Source organism: Podarcis pityusensis, assembly GCF_964106645.2.
Source record: "Podarcis pityusensis genome assembly, chromosome: 11".
Classification (NCBI taxonomy): Eukaryota; Metazoa; Chordata; class Lepidosauria; order Squamata; family Lacertidae; genus Podarcis; species Podarcis pityusensis.
Window position 1 is genome coordinate 50685253 of NC_138036.1, and position 12864 is coordinate 50698116.

General features: G+C 44.1%; 1 long non-coding RNA gene across 2 annotated transcripts; it reads right to left on the reverse strand.

The window, feature by feature from the left end:
• Positions 1-494: 494 nt before the first annotated feature.
• LOC308458405 lies at positions 495-12306 on the reverse strand. Of its 2 annotated transcripts, none has more exons than XR_013977368.1 (4): positions 12092-12306; positions 11355-11409; positions 6721-6881; positions 495-675 (listed from the first exon to the last, which is right to left on the reverse strand). It is a non-coding gene; the product is annotated as an uncharacterized lncRNA (long non-coding RNA). The 2 variants fall into 2 exon arrangements; XR_013977369.1 differs by lacking the exon at positions 495-675 and adding an exon at positions 3796-4433.
• Positions 12307-12864: the final 558 nt, after the last annotated feature.

A 12864-nucleotide genomic window follows, 5' to 3' on the forward strand; every position in this document is an offset into this window, starting at 1 on the left:
TAACAAACTTTACCCGCCTCCAGACATCTTTACTGAAAGTTCAAAAAGTACATAATTATATATGCACTAAACATGATGAGATGTAAATAAAAGAGAGAGAAAGAGAAAGAGAAACAGCACCTGTGTAGAAGGGAAAATAAAGGGGGGACGACCCAAAACTGTATAGTTTACAAAGTTGTTGTTGTACTTCACCAGATCTTCATCTATTGCACTGTTTGTAAGAATGGATTCCAAATATCATTGAATTCATCCATGGCAAGTCTGTGTTTATATGCAAGTTGTTCGTATGTTGCAAGTTTGTACAGGTCTTCAATCCAATCATAGAAGGGAGACACATTTTTCTTTTTCCAATTCATCAGTATCAATCTTTTCCCATAGTAACGAACTTGATGGATGTGGAAGATGGTGAGAACTCAGTTAGTGGATTCACAGCTCCAAAAACGCAACATTGATTCAATGGTAAACGTTATTCATTTAATTCAATCCCACATGAAGTTTGTAAGAGGGGGCAGTTGATGGCGAAAAAGGAGAATGATCAGACCCTAAAGCTGCTTTGGTTCATTCTGTAGTCTAAAGACCTGCTTCCCATGTTTCTGTAATGGTATCTTAAGCTACTGTTTCCATCACCTCACTTTTCACTCTTCCATAGATGTATAACACCATACACTTGAACATCTGTAAAGCAACATAAAAGGTGTCTGAAATCACAATAGAAGTGAATTGGAGTGCATGTCAAACTTTCCTGCCTGAATCATGCAAATTTGGCAATTTAGCAAAACAAATGGATTGGATTTGGTTTCTACTCCTCCTCTCTCAAACAGCTGCCTATTAGAAAATGTAAACATGTAATGACAAGTATCAATAATTTATCTGGAAATATCAAATAGTCTGAAATTGTATGGGCTCTGGACTTGTTTGTTTAGGGCATTTTGGCTTCATAGATGGACCGTGGGGATTTTAAGAGGTCCTATTTGACACTCCACAAGGGAGCCTAATCTCTTAAGAAAGATTTTTTTCCAGAATGCAGCCTGTCTGTACACTGATTCTGAAAACTGTATGTACAATCTAGCATTGCGGCCATCACTCTATGAAAATGCAGTTCACCCACGTGGAACAGTTGTAAGATTGCCTGGAGATGGCTCCCACCCCCTCACAAATTAAAAGAGAATGTAATTTCTACTTGGCAGGCAAGCTGTCAAGAAAATGCATTAAGGTTCCTATAGTACTTTGAATGCCTAGTTAAATGTTCTGTAACATTAGCATTATTTTAATTTCTTGGCCGTACATCACCCTAAGGTCCCAGTGCAGGTTACAACATTTAAACACAATGTTTAAAACAGTTTAAAACAACTTATAATCACAAAAGCAAGGTGGGCCAAAAAAAACCAGGCATCTCAGGTGTCAAAATGTATTACTGATAAAGCAGCATATTTTCTGTTGCATACTAACAACTGTCTTTAAAAAAGCCAGATGGAGACAAAAAATATGAACCACGATCCTGCATGCTGTTAAACTGGTGGGGGCAGCACAATTCTATACATGCCTACTCAGAGGCAAGCCTCAAGGAATTCTATGGAACTGACTCCCAGGTAAGCGTGTGAAGAATTGGAGCCCAGGAATTCATGCAGAATTGCAGGCACATTTCATTTCATCTCATCTCTGAGAAACACCTAATCGTTGTTGTTGTTGTTGTTTAGTCGTTTAGTCGTGTCCGACTCTTCGTGACCCCATGGACCAGAGCACGCCAGGCACTTCTGTCTTCCACTGCCTCCCGCAGCTTGGTCAAACTCATGCTGGTGGCTTCAAGAACACCATCCAACCATCTCGTCCTCTGTCGTCCCCTTCTCCTTGCCTGTTGTCTTTGTCCATGGAGTTTTCTTGGCAGGGATACTGGAGTGGCTTGCCAGTTCCTCCTCCAGGTGGATCACATTTGGTCAAAACTCTCCACTATGACCTGTCCATCTTGGGTGCCCTGCACGGCATAGTTCATAGCTTCTCTGAGTTATTCAAGCCCCTTCGTCATGGCAAGGCAGTGATCCATGAAGTGGATGAATAATATATGCATAATCATATATTATTATTATTATTTTGGATGAGCTTATTACTGCTGCTCTAGGAAATTGCTTTTGCATTCATCTCTTTGAGCTGCCCAGAGAACATATGTTATCGGACAGCCATAAGGGAGAGGAAATGCAATTAATAAATTAAATAAATACATAGGTTCTGCAAGGGAGGTCTGCAGGCTAACATGAAAGGAAGAATAAAATTACGGAGCCCAAAGCGAAGAAAACAAGAAGATTATTGCCGGTTCACACCAAGGGCCCATCTAGTCCAGTATTCTGTTCTCACAGCCAGGTGCCTCGGGGAAGCCTGACAGCCCTACATGGGTACAACAGAACTCTGCCACACCTGTGAATCCTGGCAACTGGGGCTCAGAGGCATACTGTGACTCAACCAGGGTATAAAGACACCATTGTTTCAAGTGAGGCGACTGAAAAACGAACAACTGTTCTAGCTTGAGAAGAGATAATCCCTGGAACGCATCCTAGTGCTATTTCCAGCATGACAAACGAATCTTGGGTGACAGAAAAATATGCATAACAGTGCAGGATAGCCCTAAGGTTGAAGATCCAGTTGCGCAACAACTCCGAGGTGCATAATATTTTGGTTTTTTAAAAAATAAAATAAATGTATTGTAATCGCAGCATAGGGACGCGGGTGGCGCTGTGGGTTAAACCACAGAGCCTAGGACTTGCTGATCAGAAGGTCGGCGGTTCGAATCCCCGTAACGGGGTGAGCTCCCGTTGCTTGGTCCCTACTCCTGCCCAACTAGCAGTTCGAAAGCATGTCAAAGTGCAAGTAGATAAATAGGTACCGCTCCGGTGGGAAGGTAAACAACATTTTCATGCGCTGCTCTGGTTCGCCAGAAGCAGCTGAGTCATGCTGGCCACATGACCCGGAAGCTGTACGCTGGCTCCCTTGGCCAATAAAGCGAGATGAGCGCCGCAACCCGAGAGTCGGTCACTACTAGACCTAATGGTCAGGGGTCCCTTTACCTTTACCTTTAATCGCAGCATACAGACAAGCCAGTCAGTACCCAGGCCCCTCAAATGTAGAATAGGGGAGGCAACTGTCCTGGTAGCATGTTTTCATTGCCATCAGTCCATTGGTTTCCTCCAGGACCAACATGATCTGTGATTGGCGACGCACTGGCAGTGGTTCTATAGACACTGAAGTGTGGATCTCACTGTTGTTGCAATGAACATTGTGTTGTCCCTCTCCTGTCCTAGTATGGGTAAGAATAGGATTTGGTGGCCATTGTATGGGCAAGTTGGCAGCCTATTTCTGTCCCCATCCACACATACACAAACACACACACACACATACACACATACACATATAGGATTGCTTGGCTAGCACAACATTAAAATCTCCCCCTTTTTTCCTTTTCTCAGTTGACAATCTAAGCATTATTAGGATCAGGTAGTTCAAAGACATACTTTAAGTGTTTGAAAGACCAGGTGATCCAATAAAATATGCCTTCTCGATTTCCCTTGCCTTTCTCGCAATGCTTTTAATTGCTAGTAGGCATTGTGAGCATCTCATTGTAAAGATCTGGTTAAGAAAAAGGAAGGGAAACTAACATTAAAATGTAAGACGCAAATCATGTACTAATGCTCTGTGTCTAATCCCCCCTTTTGCAAATTCTGGAATCACTTTTAAATAATATTTGGTTCATGTAATACTGATGAAGTTAATATATGTATCCTCATTTGAATAATCTCTGCTTCTTATTTAAACAATGCTCAAAGCTGCTCATTCTTCTTTGGGGTGATATTCAGCTCTGCAGAAATCTTGGGAGAAGAAATGCCATATTCTGTTTCTACTTTTGCTTGGTTTACAAATGTCATGGAGGTTAAGCGACGGTGCCAGAATTTGTAATTACCTGGTTCAGCCAAGCACTCGTACTTCTTTAATCTTTAGAAATAAATCCAACTTTTCAATGAAGTATTGCCCAGAGTAAAGCATTTCAAATATCAATAATGAAATCAATAAATAAACAATAAGAGCCAACAGATAATTTCAAAGAGGAGGGCCAGTCAGTCACTGGAACTGGTATATTCAGCAATCAAAAGCTAACCTGAGGGTCAAAGTAGATATGACAGTTAATTGCATGAATGCCATGAATATGCATATTTTTGTTGAGTAAATAAGAAGACCGAATTCCACTGGAATAATGAGGGTGGGAAGTGCAAGCTTAACTCTTTCTCTCCCTGGCAGGGTTCCAATAAAAAAATTGTACAAATTACAAGGAGAGTCTTCATCAGTGCTGCCAGTGGACGTGTTGCCTGAAGCGAAGTAGCAGTTTGGGTCAGCTGCTGGAAGAGAAGATCATCTCCCATGGTCCTGATGCTGCTTAGGTGTCTCTGTGGCTGCCATTTACAGAACAAAAAAATGTGCACATTGTGTTGACATCTCTGGCTGTGTACACGCTACATCTTTAAAACACATTCAAAGCACGTTCTTTCCCTCACCGTAGTTTACCCCTCATGGAGTCACAGTTCCTGGCAACCCATAACAAACTGCTTCTAACACACATTAAAGGTGGAATTTGTGCCTAGCCATAGAAGGCGCTTGCAATCACCAGCTACTGCTGGATCGCAGTGCCATTTCCCCAAGAAGTTCCTGCTTGATTTTCAGAGGCAGCCCCAACCCACATGCTGAAAACATGTAATCAGTGCTTTCAAATCTGTCAGGGCAAATTACCTCTGCAGTGCTGAATATTTGCTTCTTGTTCCATTTCTTGGAACTCTGTGTGGAACCCTTTGTGTTAAATCCAATTGTCCAGTGCTAAGAAATCAGAGTCGTCATGTACTTTTATGAATGCTCTTCCCAATCCAGTGAAGGGTACGTGTGCAGATAGGGCTCTAACTTGATCAGTTTGCTGCTTCTTCTTCTTTGGTGATCACGTTAGCCAAGTAAGATTGTCTTCCATGAACACGGTTTTAACACTGAGTCTGTAAGTGACTGTGGAGGCCAATTCTGGATCCACACATCCTTCCATAGTGGGGACATAGGTTTCCGGGTGGGAGTTGATCACGTAGAGGGTTTGCCAAGCATGCTTTCCTCTTTGCATGTTTCTCCCTTTAGTCCAGAGTTCCAGCGTCTTTGAAATCCATTGCACCTTTGGTCAAGGCTGTTCTCCAATTGAAGTGCTCGCAGGCCAGTGCTTCCCTGTTGTCAGTGTTTATACTACATTTTTTAAGATTTACCTTGAAAGAGTCTTTAAACCTCTTTTGTTGATCAGTGTGGAGGTAGTCTGAAAAGCGTGTTCTCCTTCATGGAGAGCACATGTTGCGGTGGGGTCTAACAGGTCACCCCCTCTTGGTTACTGGGCAGGACCGTTTGGATGGCCATGACTGTGATTGGGTCAATTTGGGTTGTTGGGGAGATTTTGATGTTACTATTTAGAGGGTTGGCCCAAAGGTTATATATTCTTGGCACGCAGCTTATTCAGTCTCTTTTGCTGCATGTATCGGATCGCCCGCCCACCTTCCCTAATTTAGGGCTGTTGCGTTTGACATTGCTATGCCTGTCATGGGGTCGTCTGCTTTTGGGGCAGGGGCCTGGTAGGAATTTTGTCCATTTAGCAGATTGGCTGGTGCCATTTGGTTTTTGCATACTGCATAGCAAATCGTCACAACTTGTAAGGTTGCGGTTAGGCATTGGTTAAAATTTAGTTGGTGGAGGGGATGTGGTTGGCTGTGCCTGCCCCTCCAGTGCTGCTGCTGCAAGGGAATTCCATTAAAGGAATCCAGGGGTTTGCCATACATTTGTCCGTATCCCCGGCAAGGGGCTAGGGCCGTGCAAGCCTCTGGGAGCATGCGGGGAGAGGTGAGGGCCTGTGGCTCAGCTCCATTTCTCCCCAATATTGTTTTCCCTTACTGGCTTTCGTTGGAATCTGGAAGTCAGTTCTGTCCCCAGGCAGGAGGACAGATAGTCATAACCAATGCCTAAGCAGCCACACACATTTATGTATTTAAATAAAGTTGTGGCCCAAATTATGCCAAAAACCTTAAACAAAAATTCTGTGTGAATTGTGATTTATTTGGGGTGTGGCTTGGGAACCTCGACACGCAACACCTTTCTTTCAGGGAAGAACAGGCTGAGAGGTGTTTCTCTCTTTAATAAACAGCAGTTGCCACTACATTTTTAGTTATTCCAAATCTGCACATGTGGGATCTAGATCAGTGACATTCTTGAGGGGAGACAGGCCTTCCAACGTCCTTTTAAATAAATGGGCAACTTCAGGTACAAGGATGTGTGAGCACAGAGGTGCCAGGTTGCCCCAAGGTTGAGGGGGCCCGGTGTGCATCACATCTGTGTGACATCACACGTGCAATGAATGTGCGACGTCATATCCTCTGGAGGAGGCCAAGCGCCCTGGCAGAGATGGGTGCTGAAGCTGTGACACGCAACATGCATTGTACATAATGGGTCCCCTCAAAATTGAGGGGGCTAGGCCCCCTTCAAACAAATATTGAGGGGACTGAAGACTCTTTGGCTTGCCTGTGTGAGCAAGACCATTATCAGCAAAGTCCATTGCTCAACTCCAGGTTTCTAACTCATGTTTTTTAGTAAGGAAAACAAAATCAAGTTAAACTAGCAGGAGAAATCAGAACTGCATAAAAATACAATTAGCTACAGCTTCTAACTGACCTTATATGGAACATTTTCTAAGTTTCCCACTTTCAAACAGGACAGCATCCTTTGGGGTGGCTAACCAGTCATCTACCAGAAATTGCTGGACTGCAACTCTCACCATGTCTGACCATTGACTATGTTGGCTGGAGCTCATGGAACCTGGAGAGCAGCAACATCTAGATATAATAATAATAATAATAATAATAATAATAATAATAATAATAATAATTTATTTATACCCCGCCCATCTGGCTGGGTTTCCCCAGCCACTCTGGGTGGCTTCCAAAAAAGTATTAAAATACAGTGGTCTGTTAAACATTAAAAGCTTCCCTAAACAGGGCTGCCTTCAGATGTCTGGTAGTTGTTGTTCTCTTTGACATCTGGTGGGAGGGTGTTCCACAGGGCGGGTGCCACTACCGAGAAGGCCCTCTGCCTGGTTCCCTGTAACTTGGCTTCTCGCAGTGAGGGAACCGCCAGAAGGCCCTTGGTGCTGGACCTCAGCGTCCGGGCAGAATGACGGGGGTGGAGATGCTCCTTCAGGTATACTGGACCGAGGCCATTTAGGGCTTTAAAGGTCAGCACCAACACTTTCAATTGTGCTCGGAAACGTAATGGGAGCCAATGTAGGTCTTTCAAAACCGGTGTTATGTGGTCTCAGCGGCCGCTCCCAGTTACCAGTCTAGATGCCGCATTCTGGATTAGTTGTAGTTTCCGGGTCACCTTCAAAGGTAGCCCATCATAGAGCGCATTGCAGTAATCCAAACAAGAAATAACTAGAGATATCTAGACAGAGGCAGGTAAGCTGCTCCTCGCTTACATGGATAGTCAAATGGAATTCCAATGGCGGCTGAAGCAAGCAAATAAGCAACTATCATCAGGGCAGACAGAGACAAAAACAATATTTGGACTACCCTATTTTGTGGTGTGTTCCAGGAGAGGCAATGACTGATCGCAGGGGAGCAAGTATCCAGTCAAAAGGCAGCAAAATGGTGTCTGGGATGCCTACATATAGATTGTTTTTTGGACACATTTACCTTACTTTTCTACCAATTTAACTGCTATGCTGCAATTTCCCCCATAGGACTCTGGCAATTGTAGAATTCTTTGCCGGAAATCCCTAGAGAGACAGCCACACACCGCAAACTGCAATGGTCACATTGTGCTGGGGAAGGTGAAAGGAGCCCTTTTAGGTTTGCAGTGTAAGTTTGCCTTACAAGGTAAAAGCTTCATTTGAAAGTAGTTCAGGGATTCAGAAATCGTCAATGAAAAAAATGAGCCTTGATATTCCAGGCAGCAGTCCAGAAGGAAATTGGATCCCGATGAAGTGAGGGAAATATCCACATTTCACACTGAAAACATTTGGGAGGCATGTCCAGTGGCTGGACAAATTTATCAAATCGGGAGATTGTTTTGCTCAAGATAAATAAGATCCAGTATATGTGGTAGCCTCTGGAGCCAAACTAAAGCATAATCCTCTTCCAGAGGCAGAGCAGGATTTACATTTATTTTGTTCAATTGCGTTATGTACCAAGGACACTGGCTTATTTACTGAAATGTCAGTACAACTTATTGAGAAGTAGCCGCTGTAACACAAATTACTCCCTTTGGTAGAAGACACAGGAATCACCAGCAACACAAAGCGTTACTTAAATTGGACATCAGGTTGCAGTTTTCTCCTCTCATGTTTAAAGAATGAAAGCCTGGATTTTCAAGTTTGCAAAAGCTAACTCTAAAAAGCCCTTTACAGAGCAGGAACTTCCTGCTGAAATCCTGTACTTTTTATACCATACCACAAAAGTTCTGGGTGTTGGAAGGGAAGTTGTCCTGCTTTTGTTGTACTATAGTGCAAGAGTGCCCCTCCAGGTGTCGTATTATTGGGGCAGTGGCCTAGCGTTGGTTTCCAGAACCCAGGGCCGCCTGGAAGGTGGGGTGGGAGGAAGCAAAAGGGATGCACATGGGCATTCAACTGCCTAAGGAGTTGCAGCTGCAGAGATAAGAAAAGAAGAGTTGTTCCGATGTCTGGGGAGGTCACTTCCTGGTTCGCATGGAGAAGCCATTTTCAACAGAGCCCAGCAATGGAAGCACATAGCTGTATTCACCGGGTGTCAAAATGTTATGCCCCTAACAAATTTTGCACCCGGGGCAACTGCCCCTGTGCCCCCATCCTGCTATGCGACTGCACTGGGGAAGCACTGCAGAACAACAAATGAAGAACAATGATATGTGGACAGCCCAGAATAAAACTATCACTAACACACAATTATAGAATCACTGAGGTGTTGCAGAATATTCCCCACACAGAAAGTCAGTCAGGAAGGACCCTACAATTGCACTGTTAGAACTGAAACTAAACCAGTAACTCTCTGCGTGTGTGTGTTGGTGTGGGAAATCATGCGGGTGGTGAAGGGACGCGGGTGGCGCTGTGGATTAAACCACTGAGCCTAGGGCTTGCCAATCAGAAGGTTGGCGGTTCAAATCCCCGTGATGGGGTGAGCTCCCATTGCTCAGTCCCAGCTCCTGCCAACCTAGCAGTTCGAAAGCACGTTAAAGTGCAAGTGGATAAATAGGTACCGCTCCGGCGGGAAGGTAAATGGCATTTCCGTGCACTGCTCTGGTTTGCCAGAAGCAGCTCAGTCATGCTGGCCACATGACCCGGAAGCTGTACGCCGGCTCCCTCAGCCAATAAAGCGAGATGAGCGCCGCAACCCCAGAGTCGGCCACGACTGGACCTAATGGTCAGGGGTCCCTTTACCTTTACCTTACTGGGAGATGGTTTAAAGTCACAGGAAAGAGAAGGGAAGGGAAAGAGCACACACACACACACACACACAATGGCAGGAAAGGAAAGAGTTAAACATTCCTTCCCACTCCTCTCCCCCATGGTGCTCTGGCTGGGGCACCTGCCATTTACATAACAAAAAATTCACATTAATTGCAGTTCCACAATTACAGCTTGGCCTTAAGTATGCATATCAAAAGTGCTGGAGATGTGAAAAATCTATTGAAAGGGCAAAAGTGGCAAGAACAGCTAGAAATTAATTTCTGAGAATTCAAAAGGCAGAATGGAATGCAATTAAGGCAATGCAAACTTAACATATGCAGTGAGAAAATGTTCCTGCACTTTTGGGCTGCAGATGAATGTTAGAGCCACAAGTGCTGAGGCTTCCAAATTTAGGTTGGCAAGGCTCAGATATATTTTAGGGTCCATAGTTAAGGAGGGAGCTGTAAATACAGCTATCTCCAATAATTCTAATGTACAGTCTTTGCCTGAAATGATGTAGACTTGTTTCAGGTGCTGGATTTTTATTTTATGGCTTGCTGCAGCAGCAAATAAATACTTAGGGTGGAACTCAGCAGCCCAAAAAATTCCTAATCGTAACGACATTGAAAGGTCACTTGACATCTTAGGTTTTAGGCACAAACTTTGTCTAGAAACTAGTGCCAGCCTCTGAAGCATGGATTACACTTTCCCATATAGGTAGATACGAAATAACTCTCTTTTTAGCTGGTTCTCTAGCATTTATTACAGTACAAGAATATAGGAAGCAGTCTTCCCCCTACACCATCCTCCTTTCTCACCCAAAGGACCACAGCGCAGGAAGAGTGCTTCTACTTCTTTGTCCAGAAATGGAATGAAAAACCAGCTGTGTTTGGGGAAAGTGTGACAGGATATGCCATTGTGCTCAAAAATGTGAGTTGGCTATGCTTGCCTCCCCAAAGAAGGTGAGCTTAGGACTAGGGATAGGTGAATCTGTCTGTTTCAGTTTCTCAAAGTTTCTCATTTTTTCCAGTATTCAATTCTTCACATTTCTTCATCAGTTTGCAATTTTTTTTAAAAAAAAAATCCTCCTGGAGATTCAACAGCATTTAAGTGCATTTTTCTCCAAATGTCATCATTCTGGTATGCAATTTTGCCTAATGTACATATTTCTGCAAGCAATTTCCCCTAGTATAATGCATTTTTCTGTTTTGTTTTCACTAACACAAGCATTTATGCACATGTGCCCCTAATACATGCATTGTTGTGTACATTTTTCCATTAAAAACTCCATTGCCAAATTTGGAGAAGAGTAAGTTTCAGAGGAAGCGATGCAGATGGTGCTGTGGTCGAAACCACTGAGCCTAGGGCTTGTCGATTGGAAGGTCAGCAGTTCAAATCCCCGCAATGGGGTGAGCTCCCGTTGTTTGGTCCTAGCTCCTGCCCACCTAGCAGTTCAAAAGCACGTCAAAGTGCAAGTAGATAAATAGGTACCGCTCCGGCAGGAACATAAACAGCGTTTCCGTGTGCTGCTCTGGTTTGCCAGAAGTGGCTTAGTCATGCTGGCCACATGATCCGGAAGTAGATAAATAGGTACTGCTCTGGTGGGAAGGTAAACGGTGTTTCCGTGCACTGCTCTGGTTCACCAGAAGTGGCTTAGTCATGCTGGCCACATGACCCAGAAGCTGTCTGCGGAAAAACTGCTCTGGTGGGAAGGTAAACGGTGTTTCCGTGCACTGCTCTGGTTCACCAGAAGTGGCTTAGTCATGCTGGCCACATGACCCAGAAGCTGTCTGCGGAAAAACGTCGGCTCCCTCGGCCTATAGAGTGAGATGAGAGCACAACCTCAGAATTGTCCACGACTGGACTTAACGGTCAGGGGTACCTTTACCTTTTAAGTTTCAGAGGGCCCCTTTGTTTCAGTTCACAACGGATGATTTCAGGAGCTGCAAATTGAAGAGATTTGCCTTTACATGCAAAACTGAATCGAATTTCCCTCCCCCATCCTCAATGAGGAGGCCCACCCCCTTTTTTCCATCTCCGGTTTTATAAAGGATGTGAAAAGCACATGCAGTTTTCTGCAGAAAATTGTGAGACTTGTTACCTTTGGACTCTTCATATATTGCCATTGCTTTATTGTGACATTATGCGCCTTGCTAAATCTTAGAAAATGGCCAGTGAAAAGAACATGGGAGGAATGATTTTCTTTGCATTCAAAGATCTGGGAAATCTTAACCTCAGCCAGCATCTCATTTTTCTCTCTCTCCGGTTTGCTCCATTTCCAGTGAGGTGGCCCCCTCCCTTACCTGGCTTAGCAGCAGCTTAAACTGAGGATACACCTATGGGAGAAAGCTCCTATCGTCATGGAAGATTTTACCCCAGACTGAAAAAGAGCCAGAATAAATTAAACCGAGTGAGGTTAGGCTAATGTGTATGAATTATGTATATGGGCTAATGGGATGGATGGCAGGGCATTACAAGGAAATTATTCCACAAAACATCTGCTGTCAGCATACATGATGGGAAATAAAACTGGACTCTGTGATGAATTAATTTCCTGCATCTCCATAGCCCGGTTCTTATTTTTATATAAAATCCCCCCAACAAGGTACAGAGTGATAAGGCTACCTAAGCTGGCCTTCCGAGTGAGGAAATTGCTAATATGAAAGCAAATCGGCAGCCTGATCTTCTGAGCCACTCTCTGTGCTGAAGCACTAGCAGATAGGATCTCCTGTCTGAAGGGTCCTGGTGCTGATGCAAAGGGACAGCTCAAAGAGGTCCGTGGTCCTGAAACATGGACAACAACTATCTCTGGCACTAGTGTACCAGTGTTTCTTTATTGTCTCTTTACTGCCGCTCCAGGACCTCGGAATCTGCCTGAGGATTCCTGGGCCTGCGCCAGATGCTTCGTGGTTTGTGACATCATGAATGGCAAGCAGGTACTCGCTTATAGTCCAGCTCCTTTAAGGGAGTGTACATCCTGCCAACTTTTATTTGTGTATCAAACAGAGCAGCAGCCAGCAGCTCAGTTCTCTGTGGATGGAATTTGGTGAACCAAGTGCCTGCAGGAATATCTTCCGGTGGCTGAAAAGATACATATCTGAACATATTAAAGTGTGTGGAAAGAGCTTCCCTGCTCCATTCAGAACCTTCATCTAAATGGTGTTCCTGGTTTGTTTTTGGTTTTGGGGTTTTTTTTTAAGAATGTTGGTAAGCAAGCATAGTAATGGCAGACTCTCCAAGTGTCCCTAATTTCCAGAGAGAGTCCCGGATTTTCAGAAGCTGTCCCAGTTTCTGATTTGATCCTGGAATGTCTTGCTTTTCCTTAGGAAATCCCTATTATCACTGAAGAAATGTTGGAGTGTTTGGAGTTATGCGACCCCAGAGACAAGGAGAAGAAG